Here is an 11571-nt window from a genome sequence, read left to right as displayed (position 1 = left end):
GAGCTGAAGAATATGAGGTTGATGGAGAGAAAGATCATTCCTAGGCCTGGATGGGGGAGGGCAACACTAAGGCAACAGCAGCCACATCTATCCACTCTACAAAGTATTGTCCAAAGAGGCCTTGCTTTGCTTCCAAAACTTCCTAGTATGTTCCAATAAGCAAGTCTTTCCCTAACTTGCTGTGTGGGCCATAATATCTTCTAGGGAATCAATAGGAAGGCAGTGGAAGGACACTAGCAGGAACATGTCTGGTTATTTTGTCTCTTGAGAGGAAAGTGTCCCATGTTATTTCTCTCCTTAGAACCTCCAGGGCCACCCTTCTAGGGCAGTGGCTTCCAAAATGGTAGCCATATATCCCTAGGGGGCTGGGACATGACCCTAGATGTAATCAATAGGAGAATAGGAAGACGGGTCATATATTATTCTCCTCATGATAGCCAATTGTAAGGCTTGTCACCAGTATAACCTTTCATTGATTATTACTCCAAACCGTGCCACTCTGTTCGCTCTTCCCTTTGTTTTCCTGTGGCTGTACAAGCTTCCAACATCTCCCTTCCTCTTCTGGACATAGGTCCCTTAGGGTAATTATAACTTAATTAAGACTCAAGCACTTCACCAGCAGCTACTCAAACCAAATATCCCCTGCCTCCAGCATACCTGTGTCATGACCTCCAGATCACTTGTGGCTATGGCAGGTGCCCCTCAGTTGTGGGCTCTGCATTCTTGGGCAGTGAGCAATAAGTAAGGGCCCTGGCTCTGTCTTCCCTGCCCCACCCCTTTTTGTTTTCAGTAAGACAATGTGAGTCAGCTAGGATGAGCAGGTATGTTCCAGTTGTAGTCTCAACAGCACAGTGTTTTGTACATAGTAAACTCTTAATGGAACTTGATTTGTTCATTATTCATCGCAGATGTAAATCTTTATATTATGTTCTCCTCCCCAAGCCCAGCCCTTTTCCAAACTTCTCTATTTCTGTCAATAGGGCTACCAACTTTCCAGTCACCCACATTCAAGAGTTAAGTGTCACTCTACTCCTCACTCTCTCTTACTTTCCATATCCTATCACTTCTCAGATCCTGTCAATTCTTCCTCCATAATAGCTCTCAAATCCATGCCATTCTCTCCACTCACAAGGCCACTCCTCTCTTTCAGTACAATGTCAATTCTTGCTTGAACTACTGAAACATGATCCTAAATGGTCTTCCCAGCCTTGTCACTCTCTACTCTAATCCATCCTTCACACAGCTGCCAAATTGGTATTCCTAAAGCACAGTCTGACCATGTCATTCTCTTACTCAACAAACTCCATTAGCTCCCTATTGACTCTGGGATCAGATATTATTTCATCTTTAGCTCATCTTTGTAAATGTCCATTTTTGTATATTTTACAATGTACATAATAAAGGCAGATTTGGGCATGAATATAATTTATTTATATGTAATTAAATTTACATGCGCTAGTAGTGTGATGGATGGAGTGCCAGACCTGGAGTCAGGAAGTCTTATCTTCCTAAGTTCAAATCTGACACTCAGACATTTACCAGCTGTGTGACCCTGGGCAAATCACTCAACCATTTTTGTCTCAGTTTCCTCATCTGTAAAATGAGCTAGAGAAGGAAATGGCATACTCCAGTATATCTGCCAGGAAAACCTCAAATGGGGTCATGATGAGTTAGACACAATTGAAACAACTTAACAACAGCAATATATTTGGGGTGTGCTCTAAAAATTAATTGATAGAGCTTATGATCAAAAAATTGAAAACTACTATGACCACGCAAGAAAGAAAATATTTCAGTATTTGTCCCTATCAGACATGTTGGTATATGTGGATTCCATAGGTGTTCAAGTAAAGGAAGTGCCAGCAGGTAGTTCTGACTCTCTGAAAGTTCATTGACACTGTCCTTGGGATGACCTGAAAATGGTGTAAGGGAAGGTGGGGAAGGAAGTGACCATGGTGATGGCCTACAAAGGCCCTGAGACATAATTTGTGGAGGCATCAGGGATGGAGCACATAGAGTTTTCTGGGACACCACATAAGGCCAGGAAAGAAGGAAATAAGTTTTATTAAGTGCTTATTATGTGCCAGGCACTATTCTAAGTACTTTACAAATTCTATCTCATTTGGTCCTCATAACAACTCTGGGAAGTAGGAGCTATTATTACCTCCATTTTATAGTTGACCAAACAGAGGCAGAGAGAGGTTAAGTGAATTGCTCCAGGTCATGCAGCTAGTCTGGGGCAGATTTTGAGCTATAGTCTTCTGACTCCAGGCCCAGAGCTCTTACCCACTTTGTCAGCTTGGGGCCTCTGCAGGCGTGAGAATAAAAGAACTTCAGAGATAGTTACAGGCAGATCTTAGGGACTTTAGAACTATATGGCCAGGCCCAGGCAGAGAACCAAGATTATGCATTAAACATAGAGGCAACTCTCCTATTTTTAGGACTATTTTTTGACTTGAAGGGAAGGCGCGCCTTCTTTGTAGTCCCATATAAACAGACTCCTTGAAATCTCTGATGTCTCTGGCACTGGAGTCTCTTTACATTTTGTTTTGAATAATCAGGTATGGAAAGCATGGTCCAAATCCCCACCTCATACATTTTTCTCTATTACCAGTCTGCACAACAGTTACCAATTGAATAGCAAAACATTTAGTTTAGCTGTAATGCAAACAATAAAAGGTAACCACATAGTAGAGCCATTCTCTGTCCCGTACACAAATGAATGCAGTAGCTTACATTTCCCCAAATGGAAGATGATGGAGCAGAAACTTCTCAGGGAAAACATACAAAGATGGAGAGGGGATATTGTTCCTCAGAGGATGGATGGATTCCTCATTGTGCTTTCTGTGGCCAGAATAGAGATCTGCTAACTTCTCTGGGCAATCTGAAATATATACACCCTCTTAGCTTGGAACAAAGGGATTAGAGATCCCTGAAGACAATGAAATAAATAACACATGAAGAACAGTTGATTGGGGACTAAGGGATTCAGGAGTCACATAGCATTGGGAAAAAAATAGTTTCAACTCCAGAAATGTTCTTCCCCAGCTTTCGTATGCATGAGGGGGCAATATCCCTTTATATTCTTCCCCCTACCATCTCTCATCTTCAACTACAGCCTCTGCACATTGCCTCTTTGTCTCACAGTGGTTCAGGAAAACCCTAGGAATCTTCAGACCAAGCCCAGTAGCCTTCCCCTGCTACTTCCTGTTTCTTTCTGTCTTTTTTTTCCATTCTTTTGGCTCCCCACTCTTTTCTTTCTTTGCCAAGTTCACATTGCCTGGGACAATCTCTGAGCCTACTATAGTAACTTGCCCAAGATTTTGATTCCCTGGACTTTCTCCAATGAGTAGCAGCTACCCACTTTTGCCAGGCTGGTCCTGAAGATGTAATGCCCTGTTGGGCAGCCTGACCCTATTAATACTTTAACCAAACCATGGACTCTTGCCTATCCCCACTATAATGGGCCCCTCACACAGTCCCCTCATGCATATGAAAGCAGGGGAAGAACATTTCAGGAGTTGAAACTATTTTTTTTTCTGATGCTCTGTGACTCCTGGGTCCCTTATTCCCCAACCAATTGTTCTTCATGTGTTATTTATTTCATTGTCTTCAGAGATCTCTAATCTCTTTGTTCCTGAGACATCTTTGAGGGACTCCCCCTTGCTGGTGACTTTGTACTTTCCCTGGTAATTACCTTTCTAGTAAATCTATCCTCCCATAAATGATGCAAGGAGTGTGAAGAAAGGAGAATAGCAAAGTGTGCTGACAAGGGAGCCAGACATGGAGCCCTTTTATACTTCTACAGGTTCCTTACTCTTCCATTCTTCTGAGTAAAAAGTCACATCTGTTTTGTATATAATGAAATGCATTAAAGCTACAATGGAACTGAGCACCATGCTGTAATTGATACTCATGTTTGGTATCGAGAGGTGAGTGGCTTTTATCTGTGAAGTTATTCAGTGTGACTGGGAGTTGGTCTTAAGGACTTGATAGAAATATTCCTTTTTTTTTAAATGACATCTAGAGAGGAGTCTCGTGGTAAGTGACACCGAGAGAGAGAAAACAGGAAACATTGGTTTCCAATGTAGTTGAAACTAGATTGGTTTAATCAATTCATGTCAGTACTCTATGACTCAGTTTCACCATCTGTACAATGGTAGCCATAACCTGCTGAAATGTTTTACTGAGCCACTATGGTGAGTAATGACAGAGAAAATGTCAAATAAAGAATTGTGTCTGTTGGCTGTCTATCTTATCCAACCTACTTAAACTCTCAATGCTCACTGTCTCCTTTCTTTCCCTCCACTATAATAGGTCTTTCATGCCTCTTCATGTGAGATAATTTACCCCATTCTATCTCTCCCTTCCCTCTTCTCCCAGTACAATCCTCTTTCTTACCCCTAAATTGTTTTTGTATCATCCAATCAAAGGCAACTTATATTTGCACCCTCTGTGTATACTCTAACTGATTTAAACTCAAGGAAGAACATTGATTGCAATTTTTTTTAGGCAATTGGGGTTAAGTGACTTGCCCAGGGTCACACAGCTAGTAAGTGTCAAGTGTTTGGTCTGAGGCTGGATTTGAACTCAGGTCCTCCTGACTTCAGAGTTGGTGCTCTAACCACTATACCACCTAGCTGCCCAAATAGCAATATTGTTAAACCACTGTGGGCGCCACTGTTCATTTCTCAGTCCTTTAGGAACATCATCTATCTATTGCCTAATCCAAACCTTATGTCCAAATCTCCATAATTAGTGACTGCTTGGAAAATCTAGGGCAGGTAGACCTGCTTAATTACCCTTAAAAGATACTTTAAAAATATACTAGGTCACTGGTCTTAAATGCATAGATTGGGATATCTGAAAAGACATGCGATAACTACACACAGAAAGTACTTCCTAAATGTTTATTGGCCCATTGGACTGATGGAGTGACAGACTGATTGGGAGATTGATGAAGAATGGCTGGCTGAGCAAATGACTAAGTGACTGGCTGAAGGATTGGTAGAGGGACTAACTGAGGTGACTGAGTGAATGATCAAATGAGGGAGCTGTGACGGTGAGAGTGGGTGAATGAGTGGCTGATTGAGTGACTCGGGACTGACTGACAAGCAGGGAACTGACCGATGTAGTGAGCCTGGACTTTATTTCCTGGTTGTCCTTGAGGAGTTCTGGATCTCATATTCATTGTTAAGGGAAGTAATCCATTTCAAATGATTCCATACGCTCCATGGTACTTTCTTCTCTGTAAATAATATCTGATAAAGAGAGGTGTGAGCCTACTTTACTGTAGCAAGAGCATATTTAGTCGTTAAGTGCTTGCTTTTCCACTCCATTGACTTCCCCTATTTATAGCCATTCCAGTAGAGAATTCTCTTCATAATCATTTCATGCCAGCTGCTGGTTTACTTATCTTATTCCTGAAGGGTGACCTGCAGGTGCCTCTCCAATGCCACTTCTCCAGCATTAGGTTGGGATGGCCCGGCCAGGAAGGAGAGAAAAAATCCGTTGTGAGATTGACTCCTATCCTCTAATTTGAACCTCTTCTAAGAGCTTTCTGTTTAGAAGAAAGTAATCATTCCTTAACCTGATTTCACAAGGTGGTGATGGAACTTCATGGAAGCTGAGAGCATCTTGGGAATGGGGAGTACTTGAGGAATTAGAGTGAACTGTGATTATTTAAGCATTGAGATGAGATTATTTTGAGATGTCTTTCATAGCATACTCAGTCTAACATTGCAAATTGGTTGTGTAAAAACACCATTGGTTGAAACAATGGTTTCTAGAGTTAGACCATAGAATCTATGTCTAGATCATCTATAACTATGTATCTATCTTTGGTGATTGGCTTAATTAAATGGATTTAACTATCACTTCCATGCAGATAACACATAGATTATTATCAGACCACTCCTTGGGCCCCTTTGCTGGAGCCTCATCCAGATCATGCCCTTTAACCGTAAATATCCCATGGAGTTCTGTCCTGGACTCTCTTCTTTTCTCCCTCTATGTTATTTCACTTATTGATCTCATTAGTTCCTATGGACTTAAATACCTTCTCTGCTCATGATTTTCAAATCTACCTATCTTGCTCCTATTTCTCTGCTGAGCTCTAATCTTGCATCTCCATGTACCTTTCAGAATCTTGAACTGGATGCTCAGTAGACATCTTAAACAAAACATGTCCAAAACAGAATTTTTTGTCTTTCTCTTTAACCACCCCCTCCCCACCTACCTTCCAAGGGCAATACCAGTCTCCTAGTTCCTCAGGCTTGAAACCTTGAAGTCATTCTCAGGCTTCTTAATTCTTATGCCATTCCTTCCATATCCAATCTGTTGCCAAGGCCTCTCAATTTCACTTTTGTAACATCTCGAACACTTCCCCTTCTTTCCTCTGACACTGCCACCACTCCAGTGCAGGCTCTCTATTCCAATCCATCCTCTATTTAGCCACCAAAATGATTTTTACTTAAGTTCAAGTCCACTCATGTCACCTTTCTGTTCAATAAACTCCCTATTACCTCCAGGATCAAATATAAAATGTTGTGTTTGACATTCAAAGCCCTTCATAACCTAGACCCCTCCTACCTTTCTGGTATTCTTATGCCTTACTTTTACCTTACTTTTATATGTACTCTTCAGTTCAGTGACACTGGCCTTTTGGTTGTTCCATGACTAATGTACTCTTCTATATCTTAATTCTTGGCATTTTCTATGGCTGTCTCCCCATGCCTAGAATACTCTTCTGCCTAAACTCTACCTACTGACCTTCCTGGATTCCTTTAAGTACCAACTAAAATCCCATCTTATATGGAAAGCTTTTCCCAAAACCCAATTAGTTCCCTTCCCTCTCTTAAGATAACTTAACTTCAAGGTCTCCCACCACATCTGGGGCCGTGTCAAGTCATTCTTATCTGTATCTTGTCACTGGACGCAGATGACTCCAGAGGAGAGAGTGAGGCTAATGACTTTGCACAGCCCTGACTCACTTAAATCCAATCCACTTGTAAGCCCTGGCATCGCCTTCCTGATGTTTCGTTCCTCTTTGAGAATGAAGAACAAGCAACAAACAACAATTTCTTAAGTACTTCCTATTTATCCTGTTATGTAGTTTGTACATATTTGATTGCATGTTGTCTCCTCCATAGGATTGTAAGCTTCTTGAGGGCAGGGACTATCTTTTGCTTCTTTTTTGTATCCCCAGTGTGTAGCATAGTATCTAGCACATAGTGGGTGCTTAATGTTTATTGATTGAGATCAATATATCTAGTCCTAGTCTCTTCTCTGAGCTTCCATCCCACATCACCAATGTCCAATTGGACATTTCAAACTGGCCAAACTGATATCCTGTTCAAACTGGCTATGGACACGAGGTACTATTGTTTCCATCCTTATTGTAGATGAATACGTTTAGAGACAGAACAGACCAGCTTATAACCTTTGGAGCTTTAAAAGGTCAAAGGAACACCAGAAATCAACAACTGAAGTCCATAGCAAAAGGCTGGTGCGGAGCCAACTCCAAGGGTGACCTGTTTGACCCAATCCAGCATTTAAATTGATTTCACATCTAAGACATCAACTATGTCCTACAAGTAAGGGAGCACCCTGTCCATTGGCTATGCCACACCCAGAAGTGAATTTGGCAGAAGAAATATATATTAGCAATCATGTTGAGTTTCAATCTTCTTGTCCCAGGGACCAACGTGGTAGAAGATAGTATGCTCCAAGTTTCAGAGGTTTTTGTACCTCTGGCCTAGCTATACCTTTTCAGTAAATGTTCCTTTGTAAATGCTAGTTGATGCTAACTGAATGGATTTTAACTGTCATTGGAGGTAAAATAATGGGGCATTTGATATTAAAGGGGGAGCAGACCAGATGGGGCTCATAAGGAAAGGTACTAGACAAAACCCTAACTCCTTGGGATTACCCCTGGAACCCAGAGGGGAGAGCTACTATTTCTGCTCTCTGAACCTGACCCATTAGTCTGAGTGTAGGTTGGAAGAGTAAGCCCAGAATTTATGTGTGTATGTATGTATTTGTGCATAATCTGAATAAAGATCAAAACTGATGTTATGGAACCTGATAGACCACCAAGGAAGAGAGTGTAGAGAGAGAAAATAAGAGAGCCAAAAGTGTGCTTAGGGGACACCCACACTTAGGGGCAGAAGGAGAATGATAAGCTAGTAAAGGAGCTGATAAGGAATGAACAGACAGGAAGGAGGAAAACCAAGGAAGATTAGCATCACTGAAGCCAAGAGAGGAGAGAATAGCCATGAGAGGGGGCAATAAGTAGTTTCAAAAGCTCTAGAGATGTCAATTTTATATCAATTCACCATCAAGCATATATGAAACCCCTATTATGTGTCAGGGGCTATACTAAGATCTGACCATACGAAGACAAACATGAAACAGAACTTGCCCTCAAAAAGCTTATATTCTCTTTGAGTTAGAATGGGCACAGAGTAAAGGCTATTATATATTTTATTTAGGGGATCATTAATAACCTTACAGCAGTTTCACTTAGGTGGTGGGGTCAGAAACCAGAAATTGAGGTACTTCAATGTTAGTGGAAAATAAAGAAGTGGAAGCAAGGAAAATAAATTAATTTCTAGGCATTTTTTCTAATTTTTTTAAATTGCATGCCCAATTCATTTGTCTCTTCTTTCTTTATTTTATTCATGTAAGCATTTAGAGATATAAAGTTCCCTTAAGGACAGATTTCACTGAATCTCGTAAGTTTTGGTATGTTGTCTCATTATTGTCATTCTCTTGGATGAAATTACTGTTTCTATGATTTGTTGTTTGACCTACTCATTCTTTAGTATTATATTATTTAGTTTTTCAGTCTTTGTTTTAGTCTATCTTTTCATGTCCCTTTATTAGGTGTAGTTTTTATTGCATCATGATCTGAAAAGGTTGTATTTAATCTTTCTGCCTTTCTGCATTAGATTGTGAGGTTTTTATGCCTTAGTATGTGGTCAATTTTTGTGTAGGTGCCATGTACCACTGAGAAAAAGGTATATTCCTTTCTGTCCCCAATCAGTTTTCCCCAGAGGTCAACCATAATTAACTTTTCTAAAATTCTATTTATCTCCTTAACTTCTTTCTTGTTTATTTTGTGGTTAGAATTATCTAGTTCTGAGAGGGGGAGGTTGAGGTCCCTCACTAGTATAATTTTACTGTCTGTTTCTTCCTGTATCTCCCTTAATTTCTCCTTTAAGAATTTGTATACTATACCACTTGGTGCCTATATGTTTGGTAATGATATTACTTTATTGTCTATAGTACCTTTTAGCAGGATGTAGTTTCCTCCCTTATCACTTTTAATTAGATCTATTTTTGCTTTTGCTTTGTCTGAGATGAGGATTGCTACCCCTGTTTTTTTTTTTTTACTTCAGTTGAAACATAATATATTCTGCTCCAGCCTTTTGCCTTTACTCTATGTGTATCCCTCTGCTTCAAATGTGTTTCTTGTAAACATCATATTGTAGGATTATGGTTCTTAATCCACTCTGCTATCCTCTTCCATTTTTGGGAGAGATCATCTCATTCACATTCACAGTTATGACTACTATTTGTGTTTTCCTCTCCATCCTATTCCCCCCCATGTATGCTTTTCTCTCTTTTCTCACTTTCCCTCCTCAGTAGAATTTTGCTTTCGACCACTGCCTCCCTCAGTCTGCCCTCCCTTCTATTCACCCTCTCCATTTTCTTTTCTCTTTCCCTTCCTATTTCCTATAAGGTAAGTTAGATTTCTATACCTAATTGATTATGTTATTTCCTCTTTGAACCAAATCTGATGAGAGTAAAGTTCAAACAATGCTCATCTCCCTCCCTTCTTTCCCTCTATTGTATTAGGTTTTTGTACTTTTTCATGTGATGTAATGTACTCTTGTCTGCCTCCTCCTTTCCTCTTCTTCCAGTACAATTCCTTTTCACCACTTAACTATATTTTTTTACCATCACATCAAAGTCAACTTACACCCATGTCCTCTGTCTAAGTGTATCTCTTTTAAATGTCATAATAACATTATAGTTCTTAAGAGTTACGAATGTCATCTTCCTGTGTAGGGATGTAAACAGTTTGCTCTTACTAATAACATGTTGGGGTTTTTTTCCTGTTTACTTTTTTATGCCTCTCTTGAGTCTTATATTTGGAGGTCAAATTTTCTGTTGAATTCTGGTCTTTTCATCAGGAAGGCTTGGAAGTCCCCTATTTCATTGAATATCCATCTCCTCCACTGAAAGATTATGCTCAATTTTGCTGGGTAGTTGATCCTTAGTTGTAATCCAAACTCCTTCGCCTTATTCCTTGTCCTAAGATCTTTTAATGTAGAAGCTGCAAGGTCCTGCATAATCCTGACTGTGGCTCCATGACATTTAAATTGTTTCTTTCTGGCTGCTTGCAGTATTTTCTCTTTGATCTGGCAATTTTGGAATTTGGCTACAATATTCCTTGGAATTTTTGATTTGGGATCTCTTTTAGGAGGCGATTGGTGGATTCTTTCCATGACTAATTTATCCTCTGGTTCTAGGAGCTCAGGACAGTTTTATTTGATGATTTCCTGAAAGATGTTGTCTAGGTTCTTCTTTTGGTCATGCTTTTCAGGTAGTCCAATTATTTTTAAATTGTCTCTCCTGGATCTATTTTCCAGGTCAGTTATTTTACCAATGAGGTATTTTACATTTTCTTCTATTTTTTTTATTCTTTTGTTTCTGTTTGACTGATTCTTGCTCTCTCATAGAGTCATTAGCTTCTACTTGCCCCATTCTAATTTTTAATGAGTTGTTTTCTTCTACTGGATTTTGTACCTCCTTTTCCTTTAGGCCCATTTTACTTTTTAAGGAGTTCTTCTCTTCAGTGAGTTTTGGTGCTTCCTTTTCCATTTGGCCAATTCTACTTTGTAAGGACTTATTTTCTACAGTTAATTTTTGTCCTTCCTTTTCCAAGCTATTGATTATCTCTTGCATATCTCTCATTTCTTTTTCCAATTTTTCTTCTAACTCTCTTATTTGACTTTTAAAATTCTACTTGAGCTCTTCCAAGAAGGCTTTTTGGGCTAGAGACCAGTTCATATTCCTATTTGAAGTTTTGGATGTGGGTATATTGACAATGTTGTCCTCTTCTGAGTTTGTGCCTTGGTCTCTCCTTTCCAAATAATAGGAATCTATGGTCATTGTCCATTTCTGCTTTTTGTGCATAGTGTTTGCCTATTTCCTGACTTAAAAAAAAAAGTTGAGCTCTCCTGCTGGAGCGAAGGGGCACTTACCCAAGCTCCTTTTCCTACGCACCCAGGCCTTGCACTTGAATGTTTGGCTCTTGCTCACCCTAGCTTCCTGGGCTACAAAACTGCCATGCCCTGTATTTTTGCTGACTCAGAGTTTTTCCTGGGTCAATATTTTCTGGGCTTTCAGAGGTCAATAAGGGAGGATGAGAGCAACTTACTTCTTACTCTGACATCATGGCTCCCAGAAGTGGAACTTCGTGTTTTGACTATGAAAGGAAGAAGAGTTATAATAGCTTGAGGGAATTGCAAGTTCCAATGAAGGTTTTTGAAAGAGATATAG

The sequence above is a fragment of the Phascolarctos cinereus genome, unplaced genomic scaffold, assembly GCF_003287225.1.
Source record: "Phascolarctos cinereus isolate Bilbo 61053 unplaced genomic scaffold, phaCin_HiC Scaffold_4;HRSCAF=312, whole genome shotgun sequence".
NCBI lineage: Eukaryota > Metazoa > Chordata > Mammalia > Diprotodontia > Phascolarctidae > Phascolarctos > Phascolarctos cinereus.
Note: the sequence above shows the minus strand (reverse complement) of the source record.